Source organism: Larus michahellis, chromosome Z, assembly GCF_964199755.1.
Source record: "Larus michahellis chromosome Z, bLarMic1.1, whole genome shotgun sequence".
NCBI lineage: Eukaryota > Metazoa > Chordata > Aves > Charadriiformes > Laridae > Larus > Larus michahellis.
The window spans coordinates 86,981,652-86,996,191 of NC_133930.1; positions in this window are offsets into that span (position 1 = coordinate 86,981,652).

Here is a 14,540-nt window from a genome sequence, read left to right on the forward strand (position 1 = left end):
ATGCTACAGACCACCCAACGAGCATGAGGAGACAGATGAAGTCTTCTGTAAGCGGCTGGCTGAAGTCTCGCCATCGCCAGCCCTCGTTCTGGTTGGGGACTTCAACCTGCCGGGTATCTGCTGGAAATACAACACAGCAGAGAGCAGGCAGGCTCGGAGGTTCCTCGAGTGCATGGAAGAGAACTCCCTGACACAACTGGTAGGGGAGCCTCCCGGGGGAGGTGTCTCGCTAGACCTACTGCTCACAAAGAGAGAAGGACTAGTGGGAGATGTGGTGGTCGGAGGTCGTCTGGGGTTTAGCGATCATGAAATGGTCACGTTTTCAATTCGTAGCGATGTAAGGAGGGGGGTTAGCAAAACCTCCACCTTGGACTTCCGGAGGGCGGACTTTGACTTGTTCAGGACACTGGTTGAGAGAGTCCCTTGGGGGACTCAGGACTTTGTCCTGAAGGGCAAAGGGGTCCAGGAAGGCTGGACGCTCTTCAAGAAGGAAATCTTAAAGGCCCAGGAGCAGGCTGTCCCCAAGCGTCGCAAGTCTAAAGGGTGGGGAAAATGGCCAGCCTGGATGAATAAGGAACTTCTGCTGGGACTTAGGAATAAAAGGAGGGTTTACCACCTTTGGAAGAAGGGACAGGCAACTCAGGAGGACCACACAGATCTCGTTAGGTTATACAGAGAGAAAATTAGGAAGGCAAAAGCCCAGCTGGAGCTCAACTTGGCCACTACCATTAAGGACAACAAAAAAAGCTTTTATAAATACATCAACAAAAAGAAAGCCAGGGAGAATCTCCATTCCTTACTGGATGTGGGGGCGGGGGGAGAAGTTGCAACCAATGACGAGGAGAAGGCTGAGATCCTTAATGGCTTCTTTGCCTCCGTCTTCAACAGTCAGACCAGCTGTCCCCAGGGTGCTCAGAGCCTCCTGAGCTGGGAGATAAGGATGGGGAGCAGAACAGCCCACCCATAGTCCAGGAGGAAGCAGTCAATGATCTGCTTCTGCACCTAGACGCACACAAGTCGATGGGGCCGGATGGGCTTCACCCAAGAGTACTCAGGGAGCTGGCGGGAGAGCTCACCAAGCCCCTCTCCATCAGTTATCAACTATCCTGGTCAACAGGGCAGGTGCCAGATGACTGGAGGGTGGCTAATGGGACACCCATCTACAAGAAGGGTCGGAAGGAGGATCCGGGGAACTAGAGGCCTGTCGGCCTGACCTCAGTACCAGGAAAGATCATGGAGAGGATCATCTTGAGTGAGCTCTCACAGCAAGTGCAGGGCAGCCAAGGGGTCAGGGCCAGCCAGCATGGCTCTAGGAAAGGGAGGTCCTGCTGAACCAACCTGATCTCTTCCTATGACCATGTGACCCACCTTCTGGATGCGGGGAAGGCTGTGGACGTTGTCTGTCTGGACTTTGGTAAGGCCTTTGACACTGTCCCCCACAGCATTCTCCTGGAGAAGCTGGCGAGTCATGGCATAGGCAAGTGTACCCTTCGCTGGGTTAAAAACTGGCTGGATGGCCGTGCCCAGAGAGTTGGGATTAATGGGGTGAAATCCTCTCGGCGGCCACTCACCAGTGGTGTCCCTCAGGGCTCGGTTTTGGGGCCAGTTTTGTTTAATATCTTTATCAATGATCTGGATGAGGGGACTGAGTGCACCCTCAGTCAGTTTGCAGATGACACCAAACCAGGTGGGAGCGTTGATCTGCTGGAGGGTAGGAAGGCTCTACAGAGGGACCTGGACAGGCTGGATCCATGGGCCAAGGCCAACCGTATGAGGTTTAATAAGGCCACGTGCCGGGTCCTGCATTTCGGTCACAACAACCCCAAGCAACGCTACAGGCTTGGGGCAGAGTGGCTGGAAAGCTGCCCGGCAGAAAAGGACCTGGGGGTGCTGGTGGAGCCAGCTTAACACGAGCCAGCAGTGTGCCCGGGTGGCCAAGAAGGCCAACAGCGTTCTGGCTTGTATCAGGAATAGCGTGGCCAGCAGGAATAGGGAAGTGATGGTGCCTCTGTACTCGGCGCTGGTGAGGCCTCACCTCGAGCGCTGTGTTCAGTTCTGGGCCCCGCTGTACAAGAGGGACATTGAGGTGCTGGAGCGTGTCCAGAGGAGAGCGACCAGGCTGGTGAGGGCTCTGGAGACCAGGGCATCTGAGGAGAGGCTGAGGGAGCTGGGCATGTTTAGCTTGGAGAAGAGGAGGCTGAGGGGAGACCTCATTGCCCTCTACAACTGCCTGAAAGGAGGGTGCAGAGAGGTGGGGGTTGGCCTCTTCTCCCAGGGGAATAATGACAGGCCCAGAGGAAATGGGCTGAAGCTGCGGCAGGGGAGGTTTAGGTTAGATATTAGGAAGAATGACTTTACCGAAAGAGCGGTCAGGCACTGGACCAGCCTGCCCAGGGAGGGGGTTGAGTCACCATCCCTAGAGGTGTTTAAGAAACGACCAGATGTGGCACTTCAGGGCAGGCTCTAGTGGCAGAGACTGTAGGGGTTTTTTCTGTGTGTATGGTTGGACTCGATGATCTCAAAGGTCCTTTCCAACCGTGAAGATTCTGTGATCCTATGATTCTATGCTGAGCAGCGTAAGCCAATTGCTCTAAGGAGAGAAATTATTAATACTGTGTGCTCAGAAGGGACAGTTAGTCAAGAAAGCGAAGCTGAAATCTTGGAGGTGGGTGGTTTTCTGGTGGAGGGTTGTTTTTAACAGGAAGTTGGGAATGGCCTTCTCTGTTTACCTGCAGGAAACTTTTATTTCTGTGCTAAACTTTAAAAAGAAAAAATATTCAACTAATTACCACATGTCTTTAAATACACTTGATTTCTTTGCTCTTGCAACTGTGCCCTTGCCGTGATTCCACGGTGTTTGTTTCCTCTGCAGCTCTGACCTGTCGGTTTCCTCACGAATACGCTGAAGGAGACAGAAACTTTACAGAGATAAAAACTTGGGGGGGAAAAATGCATAACCTGGAACTCATCATGAACTTTTGACCGTGCCTTGCTTGCTCTTCCCTCAGCTAGAAATTAGACCTGCCCAAGCAGTTGAAACTTCCTTCATCAGAGCTCAGAAACGCTGCCGAGTTCTGCTGTTGAGGGCAAAAAGCTGTGTCACAATGCTACCGAAAATACCATTCCTCTCACTCACCTTATATAGAGGGTACCCCTTTATGTACCCAGCACCTTTTGCCTCTGAGCTCATTGAAGGAAACGGGGATTCTGAGCAGGCTGTGCATCGCACGTACATTTCCTGCTGTTATTTCAGGTATCGTTGACTGTTGCTCGCTTTAAAATGTTTTCAGAGCTGAAAAGGTAATTTAATAATAAATAAAATTTGTTGACGTGAGCCTAGATAAAGTACCTCATTAGTGTCATTTTGCACATTCCTTTCTTTTCCTGTTGTAAGCAGCAATTTGCGTTTCTGGTTTCTGCCTTTACTGCTTCATCTTCAGTTTCTCAGCTGCGGGGAAATCAAGTTCTATTCCTCATCTACCACAGCCCCTTCTTGCTCTAACACACACACACCCCCCTGGCTTTTTTTTTTTTTTTTAATTGAGGAAGCATCTCTTAGCCCGTGTGTATCCAGATGCATTGCAACGTGCATCTGGATGCAATGCAAGACAGAGCTCAGAGGGTTGTGATTAGGGGCACAGAGTCTAGTTGGAGGTCAGTGACGAGTGGTGGTCCCCAGGGGTCACTTCAATACATTCATCAGTAACCTGGAGGAGGGGACAGAGGGCACCCTCAGCGAGTTCGCTGATGACACAAAGCTGGGGGGGGTGGCTGACACACCGGAAGGCCGTGCCGCCATCCAGAGAGACCTGGCCAGGCTGGAGAGTTGGGCAGAGCGTGGCCAGCAGGTGGAGGGAGGTCATCCTCCCCCTCTGCTCTGCCCTGGGGAGGCTGCACCTGGAGTGCTGGGTCCAGTTCTGGGCTCCCTGGTTCAAGAACAACGTGCTGGAGAGGGGACAGCAAAGGGCTACCAAGATGCTGAGGGGACTGGAACACCTCTCTGATGAGGAAAGGCTGAGGGATTTGGGTCTCTTCAGTCTGGAAAAAGGACGGCTGAGGGGGGACTCTCACCAACACTTACAAATACTGAAAGGGGGGGTGTCAGGAGGATGGGGCCAGGCTCTTCTCAGTGGGGCCCAGGGACAGGACAAGAGGTAACGGGCACAGACTTGAGCATGGGAAGTTCCATCTCAATATGAGGAGGAACCTCCTTACTTTGAGGGTGGCAGTCTCTGCTCCGGAGATACTCCAAACCCGCCTGGAGACGCCATCCTGTGCCACCTGCTCTGGGTGACCCTGCTCTAGCAGGGGTTGGACTGGGTGAGCTCCAGAGGCCCCTGCCGACCCCGGCCAGTCTGGGATTCTGGGATTCTGGGCCCCACCCCAGCAGGGGGGAGTGAGTGAGCGGCTGCGTGGTCCTGGTCGCTGGCCGGGGTGAAACCACGACATGCTGCTCTAGCCTTGACAAGAACATGGAGACCTAAAACGCGTCAAGGGCTTACTTGTCTTTCATTCCTCTATTCAGAGAAAGCAATTCCACTGCAGCGCGGAAGCTTTCATTAACACCCTCCTATCTCAGGCTTGGCCAATCCATAGAGACATGACCCGCGAGCCCACATACACGTGGATGTCGCCACGTCCAGCACCTCTGGCCTTCCTGTGGGGCTGCCACCACTGGTGGGGCCACTCTCCACCCCTGCCGGCGCCCCGAGCGTGCCTGGGCCAGGAACTGCCGCTCTGCTCAGCACGTGGTGGAGAAGCAACGGGCTCCGGCATGGCCGATTCCATACCTGGACATCCCTGATGTGGCCCCTCCAGCTCTCGGGGGGGCTGGGGCTCCACACGGTGCAGGGGTGGCCCGGCAGAGTAGGTCCCCGTGGGTGCCTGGGGCGCAGCAGGGCAGTGTGGGATGGGGAAAAAGAGCCCAAACACCACATGAAATTCCACAGTCTTTTTATTAACGGCTGGGAGACGCAGGCAGGCTGGCTGTGCTCCTCCTCCTCCATGCCCTCCGGAGCCAGGAGCACGGCGCTTGGAGGCAGAACCTGGAGGGAGGCTCTCTCACGACTGCCTTCATAATCATCAGGGTTTGAGCCACCAGGGAAGACACGAAAGCGCTGCCGTCGTTCACCGCGCCTTCAAGGGCTGGGGTGGAAAGGAAGAGAGCCGAGGTCAGAGCCCAGGTGCACAGAGACCTCTGGACCTCTCCAGCCAGGGCCCCCCTTGGCCCCCAGGCTCTTCCCACGGCCAGGAGGGAGCCAGAGGCGTTGGCATCAGCCAGAAGGTGCTGGCCACCAGCGCCCCACATGCCCCCGCAATGTCTCTGTGCTCTGCCCGCACAGGGAGCAGAGCCCTCCCCGGCCGGGGCAGGGACCGGAGCTCCCTACCAGGGGCTCTCCTGCTCCCCGCCAGCCCCGGCAGACACCCCACTGCCCTCGCTCACCGTCGCAGATGACCTGGAGCTCCTCCTGGCGCCCATCCCTCAGCTGCCGCCCGGCGAGCCCTAGGCACACACAGCCCGTCACAGACCCCGCTGGCCTGCCCGCCCCAGCAGCCCAACTGCCCCCCACCGACCCCACGGGCCTGGCCACGCGCCCGCCTGCCCTCGGGCCCGGCTGAGCCCAGGCCGGTGCCCTGAGGGTGAAGCCCAAGGCGGCGGCCAGGGACCCCGCAAGGCTGCCAGCAGCTGCCCCTGCGTGGGCAGGGGTGGGAGAGGGCGGCAGGGAGCCCCGTGGGCGCCCGGCCCCGCGTGGGGCAGTCGGGGCTCTGCAGGCGCCCGGTGCATTCGTCAGCAGCCGCGGCTGGGGCTCAGCTGCCACGGGGCCGGGAGGGACCCGCGGCGGGGTTGTGGCTCACCGATGAATCTGACGGCCGCCTCGCGCAAGGGCTCCTGTGGGCTCCGCAGGTACGGCAGGCTCTGCCGCAGGTAATCCCCCGCGCCGCGGCTGCTTTCCGCCAGCTGGAGAGAGCAGGAGGGGACAGGGTGGGCCCAGAGCCTCCCCCTGTGCCCAGGGCTGGCCTTCCCTGCCTTCCCCTGCTCGCGCGCCCAGGACGCCGCAGCGGGCAGGGGCCCAGCTGGGAGCTCCAACGCGTGGGGGGAGAGGGGCTTCTCCAGTCTGGCTGTGGGGCTTCGAGGCCGCCCTTACCAGGCACTCGCCGAGCCTCCATGGCTGCTCCGTCTCCAGCAGCTTCCTGAGCTGCCTGCGCTTCAGGAGCTTGGCCGCTCCGAGCAGGGCTTCCCGAGAGGCCTGCAGAGCAGCAGAGAGTGGGAGATGGCCCTGCCGCCCAGGGGACAGGACTGCCAGGGGGTCCCTGGGCAGGGCAGGGGGGTGGCAAGGGTTGGGGGTCCAAGGCCTGGCCTCAGACACCTGCAGGCACCCCTGGGAAGCCCAGGGGGGCTCCAGTGCTTCGGTCTTTGTGGCCGCGCACTGCTGCTCTGCTCCGCTGGACCGAGCAGGGCAGGGGTAGGACACGTCCCTGCCCACCTCCTCAGCTGCTGCCAGCTCTGCGGCTGCAGGCAGCGGGGGGCTCGGAGCCCTCCTCAGGGCCCCAGGTGCGGCACATGCCAAGGGCTTAGAAATCCCCACCTGAGCCACGCTCTGGTCCCTGTCGTGCAGGTGGAAGAACAGGGGCATCATCAGGCTCCTCCCCACGTCCTTCCTCGTCTGCTTTTTGTGGCTGCTGACTGCCACCCCCATCGCATCTCTGCAGAGGAGGATGGAGTGCTCTCGCACGTCGCTGGACTCCTAGGAGGAGAGAAGGAAGAGGGGAGGACCTCAGTCCCGCTCCTCCAAGCCCACGGTGAGGAGACGAATGCTTGTGGCTCTCCCTCTGCAGCGAGGAGAAGAACTCTCGGGCCAGTGGGCACGCGCGCAGAGGGACGCGCCACCCCGGGCCAGGCACACGTGTGCCCCCGGGCATGCTATCCAAGCCTCCGCTCTCCCGCCGCCTTACGTTTTCAAAGAGGGGCGGGAGCGTCCTGAGCAGCTGCAGAGCGATGGGGCCAGCCGTCTGCCTGTCCAGCACGCGGAGCATGTTGCCGAGGACAGTCAGGGCCCCTGTCGTGACGTCGCTGTCACCGTCCTGCAGTCGTTGCGTGACCTCTGGCAGGAGGCCTTGCAGTGTCGCTGCCTACGAGAAACACACCGTTTCACTCTAGGTGAACCTGCTCTGGCAGGGGGGTTGGCCTACGTGGTCTCCAGAGGTCCCTTCCAACCCCTATCATTCGGTGATTCTGTGGTTGTGTTGTGTGACGCAATCGAGCACCGCACCGGCCGACCCACGCTGCGTGTGGAGGGTGCGGGGCCAGTCGGGCAGAGGTGTCTGCGCGTGCGGAGCAGCCCAGGGCCTGGCCTGAAGCGCTCACGGGCCGCTGAACGGGGCAGCAGGGACAGCGGGCAGCGCTCCCGCCGCTCCCGATTCCTGGCAAAGCCCGAGCAAGCCGCTGCGCGCACCGCGCCTGCAGCCCAGCCCCAGGCGGACACCCGCACTGTGCCCGGCGGCCCCTGCCCACCTTCTCGGGTCTCCCGGACAGCGTGACGAGGCTGCTGACTGCCAGCCTGCGCAGCAGCACCTCCTCGCTGCTCAGGTGGGCCTGGAGGAGGGACAGGACCTGGGCATTGACATGCTCAAAGTCGGTGTACTCCAGGAGCTGAAAGGCAATCGGCAGCAGAGTGAGAGCCCGGCACAGCCAGCAGAGCTCCCGGACGGCTCGGGGCAAGGCGCCAGGGCCGGACACAGCCCAGGCGGGAGGCAGCAGGGTCCGCAGAGGGCCCTGGCCGCCTCCCCTCTGCCCTCTGCCGCACGCAGGCAGCCTGCCTTCCCCCCGCCTGCCCTCAGAGAGGCAGCGCGTGCCAGCAGGCCCACCTCCACGAAGACCACCATGGCGCCGACGTCCTGCACGGCCCGTCTCTGGAGGAGGCCTTTGACCGCCTGCTCAGACAAGGTGGCGCAGCAGTCCGGTACTTGATGCCGCAGCACCCTGGCCCGGGGAAGAAGGCATTGGTGGCACCGAGCTGGGCAGGCCAACCTCTCTGGGACTGCGCTGAGAGGTGGGCGTCCCACTGCCCATGAGGACGGGGATCGTGCAGGCGGCCCTTCCCCGCCAGGGGAGAAACGCCCGGGCAGGCAAGGGCGGCTGAGCAGGCTCTCACCTCGTCAGCATGGCGACGCCGCTGTGGTAGGTCTCAGCACTCTCGAGCATGTCCCAGGCGCCCTGACTCCCGATGACTTCAACCAGGGAGGCACCGCCCAGGCACTGGAAGAGCGCTTGCATGGCGCTCACTGCACTCCTGCGGGCAGAGCAAAGCGCGGTCACACGCGGAGCCCCGGCCCCGGCTCTGGGCCCGGGGAGAGACCAGGGACAGGGTCGGGGCACCCGAGGAGTGCCGGAGCACCTGAGCACTGAAGGATGTGTCCCGCTCCCACTGACAATGCAGCAGCAGCCCTTCCGTGAGCCGTTCAGGCTGCAGGAGATCTGGAAGAGCACTGCCATGAAGACCTCCTCAAAACGTAACGACACGTGGCCTTGGCTGTCGGGCACCAGGAAGATCTCGCGCATGGCACTGGCCACCTGCAGAAACAGCCCGGGACGGCTCTCACTGCAGAGGTGTCCGGGCAGCAGGGCCGGGACAGGCGGCCTGCCGGCGCACCACGGGGCCGAGCGGCACGCGCTGCCCTGCCCGGCTGTGGCCCGAGGGCCCTGGGCCAGACGCCCTGGAGAGGGCCGGGTTTGGGGGCGGGTGGAGTGGGCCGGAGGGGCTGGAGAGGGGCGTGCAGCCCTGGGTGGGACGGGGCAAGCCTCGTCCAGACACTCACGGCCAGGAGTTCTTGGCAGCTGTAGTGTCCCCCGATGCTGTACTGCCTGCTGCATTGGTGACTGACCTCTATCAGCACCCTCAGCAGGTCGGCCACGAGGCCGGGCTCATGGGCCAGCGTGCTCCACATGGCCCTGGTAGTGCTGCAGAGCCAGAGCACACTGTCAGCGGAGCCACCTTGGCCACCACCCCTTCTGCCTGGGCAGGCCCCAGAGGTCCTGAGCTGCCCCCGAGGCTGATGGGCCACGTACCTGTCACAGGGCCAGGAAACCCTCAGCAGGCCAGTGACCACCTCATAACTGTCGATGTTGGCCAGCCGGAGAAGGGTGAACGTCAAGATCTCCTGGAGCTGCAGCCTACTGACGCAGACCAGGTGCCTATAGATGATCTCCACAAGGTCGTCCATCTGCCGGAGACAGCGGGCTGGAGCGGGCTGGAGCACAGCCATGGCCCCTGCTGCCACCAAGACCTGCTTCCCTCCCGCCACCCTTTGCTGGCCTCAAGGGACGCCTGTCAGGCACGGCAAGCCCTGGCCTCGGGGCGGAAGGAACGGCCCCCGCAGGGCACGCGCACAGGGCAACCCGGCTGCACACTGCCTACCCCGAGTAGATCCAAACACGAGCCTCTCAAGACCAGCTCCAGAGACCTGGCAACCAGCAGGATGTCAGAGACCCTGGGGTCCGCCATGTTTTTCAAGATGGTGAGGACAAAGTCGCTCTTCTCAGATGGGAGGAAGCGTCTCCGAAGTAGCTGAGGGAGAGAGGGAGGGGAAAGGCGTCACACCGACTGCCCTGGCGGCAGGGACCGTGGGCTCTGCCAGCAACCAGAGCTCGCCGGTGGCCAGAACGGCCAGAGCTGTGGCACTGACGCTGGGCTAAAGCCTTGGACTGCTCCCTGCAGAGAGGTGGTGGCTCCCTGCAGCCTGATGGGCAGGAGGCCGTGCCATCCCTCGCCGCGGCTGATGCACTGGTTCATCCCAAGCCTCCCGCCAGCCCCACGGCCAAGACCCCCAGCAAGGAAGGAGCTTGTTACCACCTTGGCAACGTGCTCCGGGGCCCAGCGGGCGACATCAGTTGCCTGCTCCACGTGTAGCACCAGGTTCTGGCTCAGGTTTCCTGCCTGGTAGGCTGGGAAGGAGGCAAAACAGAGCATGAGTGGCCAGAACAAGGCAGAGCTGGGGACAGCAGGCGAGGGCCTGAAGCAGAGCTCTGTGCCTGGCTCTCCATTCTGTGGGGAGCCGGAGGTGTGCCGGGGTGGCAGGGGAGGAGGGGAAACCGCCTCTTGGGCTGCAGAAGGGCAGGAGCGTGGGGTCTGGCGTTCTGCTCGGGGGCAGGAGGAGAGAAGGCCGGGCGTGCCGCTGCCACAGGCTCTCCAGCCCAAGGGTTCTCGGGACAGGCCCCCAGCTGCTGCCCTGCTCCAGCCTCGCAGGAGTTCGCTGCCCCTTCCTCTAGCAGAGGGGGTGCGCCGAGGCGGTGTGGCGCCATGCCTGGGTCCTTGTGGCTGGGAGGCCCCAGCCCGCCCCGGCCTCTCTTACCATTTCGCAGCAGGAAGAACCTGTGGAAGGCACGCAGGGCCTGCGCAGCCCCGTCGCTGATCTCCTGGTCCTCCTCAGCGCAGCACAGGGTGAGGAGCCCCATCAGCTGCCCCAGGAATGGCAGAGGCTTCCTACAGAAGAAGGACCTCCTTCTGTCTCCGCAGGGCAAGTCCTGTGGGAGAGAGGACGGAGCAGTAGCCAGAGCTTTGGAGGGCTCTGCCCTGTGCTGTGCCCCGTGGAGACCCAGCCTGCGGCAGCCGTCTCAGGGCGAGCAGCGTGCTGGGCAGAAGCCCAGGGGAGGCAGGGAGGCAGGGAGGGCTGCCAGGGCCGGGCCTGCAAAACGCTTCTGCGCCCTGGGACGGAGCTGGCTCCCGGAAAAAAGGCACGGGAGGGAGCAGCTCCCAGAGGGAAGGGCAAAGATGGTGGCGCAGGGCTGAGCATTGCCAAATACCCTGCCCTCAGGCCAGGCTTCCCTTGCGGGGAGCCCAGCGCTACCGGCTACGCTGGGGCAGCAGGACGCGGTGAGGGGTGCCGAGAGGTCGCCTGCACGGCACGCCCCTTACCTCCCGCATGCAAGAGAGTCTCAGGAACTGGGTGAGGTTGACAATCCTCTGCACAGCCCTCTGGCGCCTAGCCACCTCCGGGGATGTCATGAGGGGCATCAGGACCTGGGAAGGCAAAAGCAGATGGTCATCCTTGGGAAACGAGCCAGAGCGGTGGCTCTGCCGCGCGCCTGCTGGGTTCACACCATGTGCTGCTGAGGCTTCCCCTGCACAGGGGGAAGCCTGGATCAGGGTCCGGCCACCTCACAGCCTCGGGGACCGTTGGCAACAGCTGGTGACCTGCGGCAGTCAGGGAGGTAGCCGGATCCCACCCTCCCAACCACCTCTGCCCCTTCCCACACGCCCCTCCAGAGATGGCCACGTGTCCCCTCTGCGGGAGGACAGGAACCCCCAGGGGGGCCTGCCCCAGGCAGGTGCCAGCACCTCTGCCCCCGCAGCTTCAGGGCTGGACTCCCCTCGCACCAGGCCACGTCCCAGCAGCTCTCTGCCCTGCTGCCCTCTGGGGAGGAGAGCAGGCACGGGGCGGGCGGCAAGGGCAGTGGCTCAGCAGCGCCAGCTGCCAGAGCAGGGGAGCGGGGAAGGATGCTGGGACTCCTTCTGCTGCTCCGGTTCCAGGCTGGGCCGTGCACACTCCAGAAGGTCACCTCTCTTTCGGGTAGGGCAAGGAAGAGACCCCGAGAGCCCCGCTCTTGGCAAATGCCTCACCTGCAAGATCATCTCCAATCTCAACAGGCTGGAACTCGGCGAAGCACCACACATCACCACCTCCAGCACTCTGTTCAGAGTCTTCAGGATCTGCAAGAGGACAGAGCAGGTGGCACGCTTGCCCTGGCCCTTCTTCCTTGCAGGGCGCTGGCTTGAACGCCTTCCACCCGAGGCGGGCTTCAACTGCCCGCTGCGCCCGGGAGAGGCCTCAGGCTCTCCCTGCTCTTCCTTCTTCCCCTGTTGTCTTCCTGCAGCCAGAGGCGGCTAGGAAAATGTGTGCGGGGACTGAGTGGCAGGATCTCCCCGTAGCTCAAACCCGCGCTTACCGCAGCATCCAGGGAAGCGCCTTGACCGTCCCCGTTCTCTGCTGGGTCAAGACAGCAGATGTCACGGATGCAGGGGCAGAAGTGCTCGTGCACCAGGCCCTCAGTGTCTTCGCTGCAAGGAGAGAAGGTGCCGGTTGGATGCCGGGGTTTCCACGTCGGGAAGGTGGTCGCAGGCGTCGGGGCTGGCAGTCCCCAGGGTGGTACCCGTACGAGGTGGGGAAGGGATGCCTGGAGGCACGTCCTCCTTCCCCGGTGCCGCTGAGGCAGGGACAGAGGGCGGTCCTGGCCGGGGGAGCCCGAGCCCCTTTCCGCCTCCTGCCTCTCCCTTCCAGGGAAGAGCTAAGAGGAAGCGGGGAGCCCCCGGGCAGCCTCTGCCCTCCCATCTGGCGCACCCATGGGGGGCCAAGCGTGAGGGAGAGCAGAGGCCCAAAGGCAGTGGTGCCAGGGTCTTGCCGGGATGGGAGATGCCTGCTGCCAGCAGGCCCACGCCGTGGGGGGCCCTGGCCAGGTCAGGGTCTGGGGCAGGTACCTCATTGCGGCGATGGCAAGCATGGCTTCCTGCCACATCACGGCATCCGTGCTGTGAGGAGACTCCTTTTTCCGAAGGGCCTGGAGAGGGAGAGCACGGGCAGGATGGAGCAGCAGGGCTGCCAGCGGCCAGCACCAGTCTGCAGGGCGGGCACTGGCCCCCAGGGCAGCCCCTCGCGTGGCACTGGCCCCGTGGCAGGCAGGGCTGTGCCCAGGGAGGCCCGTCTCGCCCTCCCCTGTGCCCAAGGGCACGTGTGCTGTCTTTACCGCTGGGCTGGCGCTCAGCCAGCGCTCAGCCAGCGCTGCCCCCCTCCCTCGGCCCCGCTGGGTGCCCTCACCTCCATTTTCTCCACCAGCTCATGCACTGATCTGAGGTTGGGCCGGTACCTGCCCTGCAGCCAGGCTGTGCAGAGCATGCGGATGGAGACCAGGAACCTCACCTTGGAGGCCTCTTCCTGACAGCCAGCGAGCAGAGAGACAGAGAGGGCGGATGAGGGCCAGAGCAGGGCCAGCAGGAGCGGGGCCTCGAGGGGTGCAGCGATGGCGCAGGGGGCCGGGGGGGGAGCAGCCCTGCACAGCCAGCAGTCCCCCTAGGGCCCGCGCGCAGGCAGCAGGCACGGCAGCACGCGGCTGGCAGCCGCGGGCAGAGCCTGCCTGGCAAAGGCTGCCGTTACCCTTTGGGTGCCGTCGAGGAAGGCCAAGACGTAGGTGTGGGCTTCCTTCTCCTCGCCCTTCAGCCAGCAGCTGGCGGCAGAAGCAGCTCCACCTGATGAGGAACAAGCGCGGGGAGAGCTGTAGCCGCGGCAGGAGGCAGAGGGAAGAGAGGGGCCCCCTCTCCAGCCCTGCGCCCGCTGCCCTGCTCCCAGCGAGCCCTGGCCCGGGGTGCTGATGCCCCGTCTCCCCCGGGATGGTGCTGGCAGCAGGGCGGGAAAGGCCCCAGCCCGGCAGCACCGCTGCCTCCCGCCGGCCCAGCGGCCTCTCCCTGCCCTGCTCTCTGCCCCGAGGCTGGAGGTGGTCCCCTGGGGTCCTCTCGCTACTCACTCATGGCGGGGATGCCGGGGCTCTTCTCCTCCTCCGCTTGGAGCATGAGGAGGCTGGCGCAGCCCAAGTCCTCGCTCTGCACCCGGCGTTGCCTGGGGCTTTCTGGCCGCTGATGGTCCTCGGCGGCCACCCCGGCCCTTTGGTCCTCTGCCGCCTCAGGTGCAGGGCTGCTCCGAGGGCAACCGCTCGCCGTCCTGCGGGACAGAGGAGAGGGCTGAGGGTGGGGAGGGGGCTGCCCACGGCCAGCGGCCCCAGCGCGGTGCGGCCTGGCCCGAGCAGGGAGGTGGTGGGTGGCAGGGGCTGGGCAGGGCTGGGGGGAACTCCTGCAGGACGCCGTTTCCAGCGGGCAGTCCCCCCTCGCCCAGCCGGCCCTGGCGCCGGCTCTCCTGCCCCCAGCCCCTGCGGAAGGGCCTGCTGGGCCCGGGTGCCCTGGGGTCCCTGTGGCCCTGGCCCGGCCCAGAGCCGCACTCCTACCTGCTGCGGGACACCCTGGCCCTGGGGGGGGAACGTGGCAGGGGTCGCAGGGAAACACGCGTTCTGCGCACAGGGACTCTCGCACGTGCCGGATCACCCATGTCCACTCTTCACGAGTGTCCGGGACACTGTGGGGCTGCCGTGCACATGCTGCTGGACATCACCAGCTGTCACAAGGGTAGGTCACCAAGGGCCCATTGTGACCCGCCACCCCTGCCGGGAGGGGCAGCCCATCCTGCCCCCCGCTGGGACCTGGGCTCTCCCAGGGGAGTCAGCCCACCGCCGGATCTGGCCGCAGCCTGCGGTCCCTCTGCGCACGTCCCCTGCCGCAGGCAGTACTCTGCGGCCCCTTTGGCCTGAGGCCTGAAACCCGGCTGTGTGGTCAAAGGGCATCCTGCCACCACCCACCTGCAGAAATACGTCCAGACCTCTGCCAGGAGCATGAATCCCTCCCATCGTTGGGGAGGATCAGGTCCGAGACTGCCTGAGGAACCCGAGCATACCTAGATGTTTACTGATATTAAAATTACTGATTATTATTATTGATATCCCG